Source organism: Pelodiscus sinensis, chromosome 20 (genome assembly GCF_049634645.1).
Source record: "Pelodiscus sinensis isolate JC-2024 chromosome 20, ASM4963464v1, whole genome shotgun sequence".
Classification (NCBI taxonomy): Eukaryota; Metazoa; Chordata; order Testudines; family Trionychidae; genus Pelodiscus; species Pelodiscus sinensis.
The window spans coordinates 10,121,249-10,134,214 of NC_134730.1; the positions used below are offsets into that span (position 1 = coordinate 10,121,249).

The 12,966-nt window shown below is 53.2% G+C and overlaps 1 protein-coding gene across 2 annotated transcripts in view; it reads left to right on the top strand.

Annotated features, from left to right (window-relative positions):
* The first annotated feature begins 9,696 nt into the window (after window positions 1-9,696).
* The window catches only part of RHBDF2 (rhomboid 5 homolog 2), a 69,324-nt gene continuing 66,054 nt past the window's right edge, over window positions 9,697-12,966 (top strand). The window contains exon 1 of one of the 2 annotated variants that reach the window (XM_075903594.1): window positions 9,697-9,842. The gene's annotated coding sequence lies outside the window, so the exon portion shown is untranslated. The remainder of the gene's footprint in view (window positions 9,843-12,966) is intronic. The other variant, XM_075903596.1, reaches the window with a different exon arrangement.

A 12,966-nucleotide genomic window follows, 5' to 3' on the forward strand; every position in this document is an offset into this window, starting at 1 on the left:
ATTACTCATGCCCTTTGAATTCACAACATGACTTAAATAGGATGAGAACAACATGACGGGAACACAATGAAAATAGGAGTGAAGCTTGCCCAGTGGATATGTTTTTACTTACCCGTTACAACTATCCTGCTCCATTCTTGGGGCAAGACTCAAATGCCAGCTTTGACACCTGCCCTCCATCAAGTCTTTTGAACTCAGCCCTCCCAGAATGCTGCAGACCTCAAAATGCAGGTACCGAATACGTAAAACTCCAGTCACTCCAGTCAAGCATTGGAGAAGCCTGAGGATGAAAGGCACTAACTTAACTAGGAATGATGAGTTTGCTACAAAGCCAGTAGGTAGCATATGTCTGGGCTTGACCAATTGATACACTAAAGGACAGTGGACACCAATGTTTTTTAAGTGTCCATTAATTTTTAGAGACACCCAAGCCCAAATTTCTGAGGAGCTGTGGATCCCTAGTTCCCATAAACTGCAGTGAGAGCTGTCACTGCTGGATACCTGTAAACACTAAGCAGATTGCCAACCCACCTGCAAAAAACCTGAGATACCCAAAATCAGTAGCCGCCTTTGGAAATTTTTCTGAGCTGGAGTTAGAATTCCAGAGCTCCTGAGCAAGTGCTCCTTGTAGAGCCTTGATCCGGTCTCATAATCAGATCCGTAAGAATGACTCTCCTAATCCAGAAGAGGGAACTGGACCCACTGCTGTGGGAATGTGTGCCATCGGTTCACATTTTTAACAAGCTTGAAGTGAAACTTAATGGGATGGTTACAATTATCCCTTAGATGTGTGACATTCTGGTGCACAGCTCAGAGTTCAGACAACCAGCTACCATCCTCCCTCAGTGCCACCTTTATTTCAAACTCTGTATCCCCACTAGCATGAAACACCCTCTATTTGAGCCCCAAGAACTGATGAAATGTCAGTGAACTGAATCTTAACTAATCACAGAACATGTGATGCAGGTGTGGTACAGGGATTGCATTACCTAACACTCCCCGTAGATGGTGATACTCACTTATAATTAAATAATAGGCATCAGAGGAAACCTCCCTTCCACACAGTATGGTCTTCCTCTGCCTGCCATGGCCAAGGAATATTTATCTCTCTAGGTTCTAGCACCATGTCCCTCTCTGTGGTAGTATCCAAGCACCTCAAATATGCTGTTGACTTCTCAGCACCTTCCACCTTCCTGTCTAGCTCTGGAAATTGGAGCAACAGAGCATCCTAGAAAAGCTTGGCATGTGCAGCAGCTACATTTGGAAGGTCAAAGGTTTTTCCCCCTTCCCGAGAGAGGGAAAATCCTGATGCATCCCTTTCCACACAGATATCCTCCTCTAATATAACATGGTACACTCTTTCCCAGCACCAGCATGAGTGTTCAAAACCCCATAAAAACCTGATACAAAACTGCAGCAAGCAAGGTGAGCATGGAACAGTGCTGGATTTAATCCCTCCTCCTAAAATCACCCAGCCATTACTTTCTGGAGAGGGATCTGAACCAAAGTATTACTCCCCCACAAACTTGAGCCTTGGGGGAGTTTTAGACCCCACATGACCTTTGCAGCACAGCCTTCTGTCCAGTCCTAGGAACATAGAATGCACCACAGAGGATGAGGCCAACCATCCAACTGGTCAGGTATCTTGGCACCAACAACAGCCAATTCCAGATGCTGCTGAGGTAAGTGAGGAAGAACCTGTTAATGGACAACCACACAATAGCCTTCCCCTACAGAAGTTTCTTCCCCAGGCAGTTTGTGGCTGGATTCTATCTTCAAGCATGAGGGTTTCAATCCTAGCTAATGCAACTGTAGATATTATTATTCGTGGTAATTGCCTTCTCCTGGATATCTAGTGGCAGTGAGTCCCACTGGTAAAATCCATGGTGGGCAAACAAGTGGCTTTCTTAGGTTGATGGTGCAGTCTCCTGCCCATGCAAGTTAAAGCTCTTCTGCTGTGCATCCTTGTACTGGTTTCTGTGTTTTCTCAGCATCTATTTTCTGATCAGCTCAGCTGCAATTACTTTGACCAGCAGCCCAGCTGGCTCTTCTGTCTAACGACCTTGCTGCAAAGGGTTGTTTTCAGATAATCAGTGGCCAGTTCCCATTGCACTGCTGGATGCACAACTCTCCCTCCTGTAGCCACATCATGAGCACTCAGGCACCACAATGCAGCGTGATGCTGACCTTGACTGGGTGCTCATCATGCTACTTGATTGCCCTGCTCCTATCACACACAGGACTTGCACAGCCCCACTACTGTTCCCCATTGCACTCTCCCTGCTTCCCTGCAGCAAATGCAGCCTGGTCTGAACCCTCCTCCCCAACCTTTGGGAAAGGTCCGATTAGATCCAAACTCTGTGCCTACCCCCACAGTGGGCCCTGCCGCAACTCTAAAGTAAAAAGCAGACTGGACTCAACCAGAACAAATGTCCGGAAGATTTGTTAATGAGGGTGCTGCAAACAATCTGCCCCTTTGATTCCTTAGCACCAGGCCTGCTCCGCCATTAAGAACCTCCCTGTTCGAAATGAGCAGTCCCATGAAGCATTGTCCCCACCACAGACCAGCTCTGAACACTCCTACATGTGGGGAAAGTTTGCATTTCGTTTTTGCTCTTCAGGCCCACAGACCCACTTGCAGATACATTCATGCCCCAGCTGGCAGCTCTGTCAGGAGTGGTTTACTTCAGTCAGTGGCTGGAGGCCAGGCCTGGAATGGTTTTGCTTGCGGTGTAGGAGTCTGTGTTCTCCCACCCACTTTGATTGTGAATGGAGAGAATACACTTGAACCACACTGCATTGGGTGTCAGGATTTCATTGCTCAGTTCCACAGCCCAACAGGGCCTGGTTACAGCTCTTCCCAGTTCTGAGAATATGAGCAGCAGAGTGGGATCGTTGCACCCTTCCTTCCCCCAAATAACAACTCTGATCAGGACAGTGACCCGGGCACTTGGTTCCAACGAGGAGAGGGCAACTGTGGCAGGGATTCTTTGGGTGTGGTACCTACATCTTAGTTTGCCACAGTGTCAAGTAAGGTCTCTACTGAAAGTCTGCATCACACTGCTCCTCGGAATCAAGGCACAACATCTGTAACATCTGGATAAGGTGTGAAGAGTTAAGTAGAGTTGCCAAAAATTACATTCTTAAGGTCTGTTACTTGGGCTGGGCACCATAAAGTGAGACGTGGGTTTCACTCAAGTAAGAGAAGTTTATCTGGCTAGCCAGCTACTTGTAACTTGAGCTTGGTGTGGTTCCCAATGGATGCCCATGTCAAGCCTGAGCTAAATGCCAATGAAGGGATTGTGAAATCCTCCAGAGAGGGATTTACAAGAAGAAATAAACTGGTAAGAGCGAGAACTGTTCACCAGCAAAGACAATAGATTTTTGGATTGCAGCTGTCGGTACAGAGCTACACTCAGCAACCTCTATTGAAGGGACAAGCTGGGAGGTTTGTTTCGTGAAAAAGAGATCACAGCCCACTTAGCTGAGAAATACAGCTGAGCAATACTAAGTCCTAGGATGCATGTTACAGTTTTATTTTTTATGTAACCATTTGTTTCCTGTACTTCCTTCTACTTGAATCTCGATTCACTGTTAAATACACTTCGGCTATGTGTACACTTTTTTGAGGCATAAAGAGCTTGTGCAAAAGGGTTTTTTTTGCACAAAGTGGACCCGTCTACACTGCTTGATTTTGCGCAAAAATCTCTTGCGCAAAAAGCATCAGCAGAGAATATACAAATGACAGTGCAACAAATGCTAATGAGTGTTTCATTAGCATACTCTCTGTCAGCAAAAGCCTGCAGAGCAGATGTAGCCTTCTTGTTTTTACTATGGACATCTCTAAGCAGTGTGTGTTGAGCGGAGTGGTGATTCGGAAGTCAAAGGGGTAAGCTCGTGCGCATTGCTCCTTTGGCTGTGAATTCTGAGAGTCCCTGGTAGAACGCGGGCTGGGCACTCTAGAGAGATGCTCAGAGGACTCAGGAGCTGGGGTGTACCAGTCATTCACCTGCCCAGAGAAAGCAGGGCCTGTGTGGCCTGGTGGGCAGTGCCTGTGTTGGTGGAGTTGGAGAACAGACACACAGCAGACTCAGACATGGCTCCCTCTCTCTATGGGCAAATGGTAATGAGGTGCCTCCCAACTCTGGGTCCCCTGGAGAAATGCCTGAGGAGGACGTGGCTGCAGCATGACATCCTGCATGATCCCATTATGATTAGATGTCTAGGTGGGACCTAACAGTGTCCCATGATGGGACTAATGCTTCCAGCAATCCTGATGATATTAGGTCCCATTTATGGCTTTTAACCACTTTGCAACTGAGTCCCCCTGACTCCAGTATAAAGGTACAACAGATGTGGCCTAAGGACATGTCTACACAGGAAAAGTGACTGTCATGACTAAAGTGGAGTAATATGGACAGGCCCTAAGAGGGGAAGTGCAGTTCATTCTGCGTAGCCCATTTGACCCACAGCCTCCCTTCTGAGACTATCTGCCCAGTAATGTTGAATTTAGACTAGGGATGTAATAGTGTAATCGATTAACCGATAAGCACAAGCTTATAGGTTAATGCTATAGACTACATGCATCTCCCCCCAAACCTCACCGGCCAGTACATTTTTTAGATGGCTGGCCACCAGCAGCCTGGCTCAGCACTGGGTCTGAGATCTACCCACACTGCGGTTCTGCATTTAAGCTGGCTCAGTTCTGGCTCGCGCCAGGTCCAGTAGCTCAGCCCCCACCCTGGACAGCAGCGCGGGTGACAGGCAGCCGGTCCATGAAGGGAGCTAGTTTTCAAACTGCTCCCCTCATGGGCCAGCTCCCACCTGGCACACCATGCTGCTGCCTCTGAATCATAGAATATAGACTAGTCAAGTAACTGATAAGAATTCATGAGGTTAATCGACTATTCAATTAACCGATATTTAACATCCCTAATTTAGACCCAGAGTGGGGAACCTAAGGCCCAGGGGCCAGAACCTAAGGCCCAGGCCCAGCATTGGGGAGCCAGCGTTGGCATTCTAGCTCCCCTGCCACCCTCCATGGAGTGGGAGCACACAAAATCTACTAGCTCTGGTGTGCCAGGGGAATGTGGGGAGTGTCTCTCCTCAGCTGGTGAGGGTTTTTTGTTTCTGCTTCTCACTTGTGTGTGGCCCCCAGCTGATTTTTCTGTGGGTCAGTGACCCCTGACCCTAAAAGGTTCCCCACCCCGATTAAGACCATCAGACCCATTTCACACACTCCTTTGAATGACTGTGATGGCAGCTTGCAGTTATTACTGAACTGGGGTGAATGAACCTCTCCGTTTCAGTGCCTATGGTTAAGGTCCTGTGGTTAAGGCACTGAAGTAGGCTGTTGAAGAGGGAAGAGTCATGTTCAGTTCACAAGTGTAACATCAGGCCAGAGACTTAACTTCTGAAAGCAGCAGTTCTCCATCTGTAAAACGGGAAATGTCAGTTGCGTCTAATTACTATACACACTTGAGGGAGCATTGCCCGCTAAGTATGAAGCACTGATCTGGGCCTTAAGACACAGCTGCAAGTAAAACAAATATATCACAGTCTAAAGCTAAGGAACAAATTTGTTGCACAGGATTGATTTATTTTACAACCACAAGTTGTAGGGCAAAACTGGGAAAAATATCCTCAGATAAAGCCACAAGTAAAGCACATAAACAAATCTTAACTCAGCAGTGAAAAATTTCTGCTAGAATCCAACTTCATCTTTAGAAAATGAATCAGCTTAAATTTAGGATTTAACCCCCCCCCCACCTAATCCCCTCCCCAGTACCAAAATCAAAGCTTGGTCCTGTATTCAGAGAATTTCCTACTCTTCAATTGATCCTCTTCTTTAAGCCATTTTTGCAAGAGCTTCCTTCGCCCTCTTCTCTGAGGCCCCGCCCTGGTCCACCCCTTCTCCGAGACCTCACCCTACTTACTCCATCCCCCTTCCTTCCAAAATCTCATTCACTTTCACCAGGCTGGGGTAGAGAGTTGGGGTGCAGGCTCCGGACTTGGGCCAAGGGGTTCAGAGTGTGAGAGGGGACGCCCTGAAGGTAAGGAGGTGCGGTAGGTTCTAGAGTGGACTAGGGGAAAGGGCATTTGCCTGGTGAGTGCAAGGTTGGGTGTCTGAGTCCCTCCTCTCCTCTACCCACCCTGGCAGTGGCTGGACAGCCAACACAGGCTGCCCCAGGGATGGAGCTGGCTAAGGGTGGAAGGCAGGATAAGGGACCCTCTGAAGGTAGAGGGGTGGGGTGGGTTCTGGAGTGGCTTGGGGTAGTGGTCACCAGTAGCAGATCAGGATCTACCAGTAGATCTTGGGGCCACTGACAGATGATTCTGACTGGTTTGGCACTTCAGTTGTCCCTCCCCTTACCGTCATGCTGCTCCTGCCCTCTGCCTTGGAGCTGCCCCTTGGAAGCCTCCTGCTTGCTGTGCAGGATGTAGGGGGGAGAAGAGGGGTGTGTGGATGTCAGGGTGTCCCTCCTCCCCCCACTCCTGTACCCCATCGCCATACAGAGAGAAGGGGATAGAGGAAGCTTGGCAAAGCAAATCTCTGTCACTCACACACTGTGTGTGTGTCTGTCATTCTCACAAACATGCGCTGTCCTGCCTTCTCTCTTGACCCAACTTGTACATGGGCTGTGGTTACTACTTTTACTGCTTGCAAAGTGGGTTATTTTTAGTTTTTGACTGGTCTGTGCATTTCATAACTTTCATTTCTCTCTTACGCTTAAATTCATTCTTTGAGTAGTGAGTTCTAAAATGCCTAACCTGGCGTGGCAGGAGTAATTGTCCCTGTGGCTAATTGTGCTCCTGGAGGTGGCTAGCATGTCCCTACATGCAGCCCCTGAGAAAGTCAGAGCAGGGGGTCTTCACATGCTGTCCTTACCAGTGGACACCACTGCTGTAGCTCCCATTCATCAATAATAGAGAACTGTGGCAGCGCTTGTAGATGAGGGGCAGCACATGGAGCCACTGAACATGACAGCTGCTTTTGGGAGTGGTGCAGGGCCAGGCCAAGAAGGCTCCCAAAGGGACAGCTCCAAGGCAGGGGGCAGGAGCAGCATGACAGTAGGTGAAGGGGCAACTGAAGTGCCAGCGCTTGATAGGTTCCTGGCCAAACCAGTCAGGATCATCTGTCAGAGGCTCCAGGACCTACTGGTGGATCTCGATCTACTGGTTGGTGACCACTGTCCTAATGGATTCCATGAATGCTAATGCCAACAGCTAGAACAGTGGTCCCCAACCTTTTGGGGCTGCCAGGCGCCTGGGGGTGGGGCCGCTCACGCACTGCGCGTATGGGGGTGGGGCCACTCACAGGCCATGTGACTGGGGGCAGGGCCAAGCATGCGGGTCTGCCCAGGTTCCGCACGGCCGGGCCGGGGCCGGTGTGGGCACGCGCGGCCGGGCCGGGGCCGGTGCGGGCACGCGCGGCCGGGCCGGGGCCGGTGCGGGCACGCGCGGCCGGGCCGGGGCCGGTGCGGGCACGCGCGGCCGGGCCGGGGCCGGTGCGGGCACGCGCGGCCGGGCCGGGGCCGGGGCCGGTGCGGGCACGCGCGGCCGGGCCGGGGCCGGTGCGGGCACGCGCGGCCGGGCCGGGGCCGGGGCCGGTGCGGGCACGCGCGGCCGGGCCGGGGCCGGTGCGGGCACGCGCGGCCGGGCCGGGGCCGGGGCCGGTGCGGGCACGCGCGGCCGGGCCGGGGCCGGGGCCGGTGCGGGCACGCGCGGCCGGGCCGGGGCCGGGGCCGGTGCGGGCACGCGCGGCCGGGCCGGGGCCGGGGCCGGGGCCGGTGCGGGCACGCGCGGCCGGGCCGGGGCCGGTGCGGGCACGCGCGGCCGGGCCGGGGCCGGTGCGGGCACGCGCGGCCGGGCCGGGGCCGGTGCGGGCACGCGCGGCCGGGCCGGGGCCGGTGCGGGCACGCGCGGCCGGGCCGGGGCCGGTGCGGGCACGCGCGGCGGGGCCGGGGCCGGTGCGGGCACGCGCGGCGGGGCCGGGGCCGGTGCGGGCACGCGCGGCGGGGCCGGGGCCGGGGCGGGCACGCGCGGCGCACCCAGGGGCGGGGCCAGGGCCAGCACCAGCACCAGGGCTGGCAAGGGCATGTGCAGTGCACCCGGGGGCGGGTCCAAGGCCAGGGCCGGCAAGGGCACACGTGGCGCACCCGGGGCCGGGGCCAAGGCCAGCGCCAGGACCGGCAAGGCCCGGAGAGATCCTACCAAGCGGTGTCTGTGTATTCATGGTTTCCTTTTACCCTTCCAGATAACACCCTTTGTGTACAGCGCAGTACAAACATTCACTAATTAAGCCTAATTGCACTCTGGTGAGCTAGATAATAAGGATTATCATCTCCTTTCACAGGATTGACATTACTGGCAAAGCAAATTATTAGGCTGTCAAACTCCTCTCACTGCAGTATTATTCCTGTGGATTTACTAGGGCTCACTCCACACAGCCCCCAGACTCCAGCATTTCTCGAAGGAGCTGGATTTCGGATTTCTGACTCTCCTCCAGATTTCATTTTCTCCCAATCTGGAGAATCTTTCCTGCTCTTCCATATATTCCCATTTCTTAGTCCCCCTCCCCTTGCTTGTAATTACCCCGGGAGGGGCACAGTCTTCCCATTTCCTAGATGGGCAAACTAAATGGAGGCTTACGTTATGTCTAGACTGCAGTCTTCTTTTGGAAGAAGCTTTTCTGGAATAGATGTTCTGGAAAAACTCCTTCCGAAAGAGAGCATCCACACTGCAAAAGCGCATTGAAAAAGCCATTGGCTTTTTCGAAAGATAGCGTCCACACTGAATGGACTCTATCTTGCATTTAAGCTGTGATTACTATGGATGGAGTGGCCACCAGGGCACCTGTGCTTTTTCTTCACTCCTCTTCTTTCCCCATCCACACAAGCCTTTTTCCAAAAGAGCTCTTCCTCATACATAGAATGAAGATTACCATTGTCAGAATAAGTCCTCTGTACTTTTGATTTTTTTTTTTGAAAGAACGCAATTGCAGTGTGGACGTAACTCAAGTTTTTTCGGAAAAACTCTGTAGTGTAGACATAGCGGTTCAGGCCCCAATCCTGCTGCAGCACCTAACTCCTTGACTGCTGGGGGCAGAGCCTGCTTCCCGTTACGCTGGCTGCTCACAGAGGGATCACACATCATAGTCTCATTGGAGATGGGGGGGGGGGGGGGGTAGAGGGAGTTTTGACACGATAAACCGAGTCTTAGTGAGTCTGAGTAGGGCCCAGGAGGAGCACCGGGTTCAGGGGGCCACCTAGAAATCTAAAGGAGGAACGGTGACTCTCTAGCTTCCCATTCATTGGCTCAAATAGCTATTCCCTCTCTCCCCCTCCCCCCACCTTCTGTACTAAATCTGATTTGTCAGTTTAATAATGTGTTCACTTTTTCCATTGTATTCCTTTGGTATATACGGTCATGCTAATTCTCTTCCAGAATATGATCTGAGGAAGTGGGTCTGGCCAGGAAAGCTCATCACCTATTAAACCATCTTGTTAGTCTTTAAAGTGCTGCATAGTTTTTCCTTTTGCTTTCTTTAGGAAGGGGCTGCACGTTCCTGCCTGAGGCTAGACAGAGGGCGTATGTCCGGGACTCGCTGCCTGGCCAAGCCAACCTACAGAAAAAGGAACAAACTCCCCGACCCCACGTGCTTTACATGCGGTTCCTTAATACCCCAAGTTCCGCCCGCCCCAATTAGCCTGGCCCCGCCTCTTTCCCTTTTAACCCCGCCCTTCCCCAGGTAGAGGGCGGGTGGCGAGTTCCACCCAGTTTTTCCTTAGCCGGCCTGGGCGGGGCCGCGGGACGGGACGGATCCGGTGCGGGGCGCGGAGGTGAGCGGGGCTCCGCTGCCTGTGAGCCCGCGGAGGAGGGGCGGAGCGGGGGGTTGCAAGGGCAGGCGGGGGAAAGGCGAGTAGGCGGGGGGCTGCCGGGCACGGTGTGGGGGGAAGGGGGCCCAGGGAGCGGCGGGGCGCGGGCGGAGTCCCGGCTCGCTCCGCGTTGCGTGTAGCCACTGGTCCCATGCGCGCCGCTTCCTTCCTCGTTCGAATGTCCCCGGCCTGGCGCTTCCCTTCCCGGGGCCGCTCGCTCCGGGCCCGCCGGGCTGCTCCGGTGGGTGGCTGCGCGCTCGTCCGGGGCGAGTTGAAAGCTTCGGTCCTGAACACCCACGTCCCCCGCTGCTGTTCCGAGAAAGGCCGAGTCCGCCTCGCCCTGCCCCTCGTGGGAGGGCGGCTCCTCCGAGTGCTGCCTGGGGCAAGGGAACTCTCCGTCGGGCGTGTGTTGCTGGGCAGGACCGCGCTGCCTGGGCATCTTCCCCCTTCCTTCCCTCGATCATCCCAACTCTTCCCGAACTTCCAGTGGGTCCCTGGGGCTGCCGGTCCCACCCGCCTCTGATTCTGGCTCAGACCGCCTGGAATGCTTGGGCTTACCAGCAGTCTGCTGGCCCCTTCGCTCTTTTTATTATGACACAAACTTTCCTGAATGGGAACCCACTTCCTGCATCTGATGAATTGAGATGCCGCTCATTATGCATATGCCCTAATAAAATTGTTAGTCTTTAAGGTGCCACCGGACTCATTTTTGTTCATAGTGACTCCCTTCCTCTTCAAAGCTTCTTCCTCATCCGGCTTTCAAATGAGGCTAGGAAGTGTGATCAGTCAGTGTCTGTGTGTTACCTAAAATTACAAGGTCTTTAAAATGTAAGGAACAGTAGCTCTGTCTGAGTCTGGGAGTGGGGGAGGGGAGTGAAGAGAACTATTTCGTCTGCTGCACTTCTCATGTGTTACTGGCTCTTTAAAGACAGTGCCAGTTTTAGTATAAATAACTTTGTCTGGTACAAACATTAAGGAACTAGCCAATAGCCTGTCATAAGATGGAATTTTTGGGGGTCTCCTCCATGTCCCTGTCTCTCTCTCCTCCTCCTTCCCCCTTTCTCTCTCGCTCTCTCTCTCACCTCTCCTCTGCCTCCTACCTCTCTCTGTCTCTCTTTCTCTTCTCCTTCCCCTCCTGCCTCTCATTCGGGGGACTGCGGAGCCCAAATGGCCGTTTGGGCTCCGTGCTGCATGGGGAGCATGGAGCCTAAATGGCTACTTGCTCCTGCAAGGCGGCCTGGCTGAGTGGCGCGGAAGTCAGCTGAGTACCATGGGAGGAGGCGGCGAAGGACCTGACAGGGGCTCCGGGCCCTGCCCCCCGCTGTCACGCCGCACGTCACCGCCCCGCCCCCCTTGCGGCGCTCGGCTGACTTCTGCACCACTCAGCCAGGCCGCCGCGGGGAAGCCCAACTGGCTGCTTGCTCCCCTGCAGCGGCCTGCCTGAGCGGCACAGAAGTCAGCCGAGTGCCATGGCAGGAGGCGAAGGGGGGGGCGACGTGGTGATGTTCATGGCCAGTAGGCGGGGCCTGGAGCTGCTGTCATGCTGCATGTCACCACCCCGCCCCCCTTCGCTTCCCACCGTGGTGCTTGGCTGACTTCTGAACCGGGCTGCCACAGGGGAGCAAGCAGCCTTTTGGGCCCTGTGCTCCCCATGCAGCACGGGGCCTGTCTGTCGACCTAACAAGTGCCGAATGAGCCTCCAAATGGGTGTGTTCATGTCTGCCTTGTCCTGAAGTAAATGGCTATGCAGAGTGCAGGGGCAATGGTGAATAGGGCCCCATCTTTTCAAATGTCAAGTTGCCTTTTTCCTTCTTCCATTTCTTACCAGCTCCTGTAGGAAGGAACTCTCCGGGTCATAGAATCATAGAGCTGGAAGAGACCTCAGAAGGGCATCAAGTCCAGCCTCCTGCCCAAGGCAGGACCAATCCCAACTAAATCAATCCAGCTGGGGCTTTGTCAAGCCTAGAATTAAAAACCTCTAGGGATGGAGATTCCACCACCTCCCTAGGTAACCCATTCCAGTGCTTCCCCACCCTCCTAGGGAAATAGTTTTTCCTAATATCCAACCTAGACCTCGCCCACTGTAACTGAGACCATTGCTCCTCGTTCTGCCATCCGTCACTACTGTGAACAGCCTCTCGCCATCCTCTTTGGAACCTCCCTTCAGGAAGTTGAAGGCTGCTATCAAATCCCCCCTCACTCTTCTCTTCTGCAGACTAAACAAACCCAAATTCCTCAGTCTCTCCTCACAGGTCATGTGCTCCAGCCCCCTAATCATTTTGGTCCCCCTCCGCTGTACCCTCTCCAGTGCATCCACATTCTTTCCATACTGGAGGGGCCCAGAACTGGGGACACTACTCCAGATGTGGCCTCACCAGAGCCGAATAAAGGGGAGTAATCACTTCTCTGGATCTGCTGGCAATGCTCCTCCTAATGCACCCTTATATGCCATTAGCCTTCTTGGCTACAAGGGCACACTGCTGACTCATATCCAGCTTCTCATCCACTGTAACCCCCAGGTCCTTTTCTGTAGAACTTCTACTTAGACATTCGGTCCCCAGCCTGTAACAATGCTTGGGATTCTTCTGTCCCAAGGGCAGGATTCTACACTTGTCCTTGTTGAACCTCATCAGATTTCTTTTGGCCCAATCCTCTAATCTGTCCAAGTCAGTCTGGACCCTCTCCCTGCCCTCCAGCGTATCTACCTCTCCCCCTAGCTTAGTGTCATTTGCAAACTTGCTGAGAGTGCAGTCCCATCCCCTCATTCAGGTCATGAATAAAGATGCTGAACAAAAGAACAGATCCTTGGGGCACTCCGCTAGAAACTGACTGCCAACCTTACATTGAGCCGCTGATCATTACCTCTTGGGCCCGAGAGTCTAGCCAGCTTTCTATCCATTTTACAGTCCATTTATCCAATCCATACTCCCTTAACTTGTTGGCAAGAATATTGTGGGAGACAGTATCAAAAGCTTTGCTAAAGTCAAAGCTGACTTCCCCATGTCCACAGAGCCATTTACCTCATCATAGCAGCTAATCAGATTGGTCAGGCATGACTTGCCCTTCATGAATCCATGTTGACTATTCC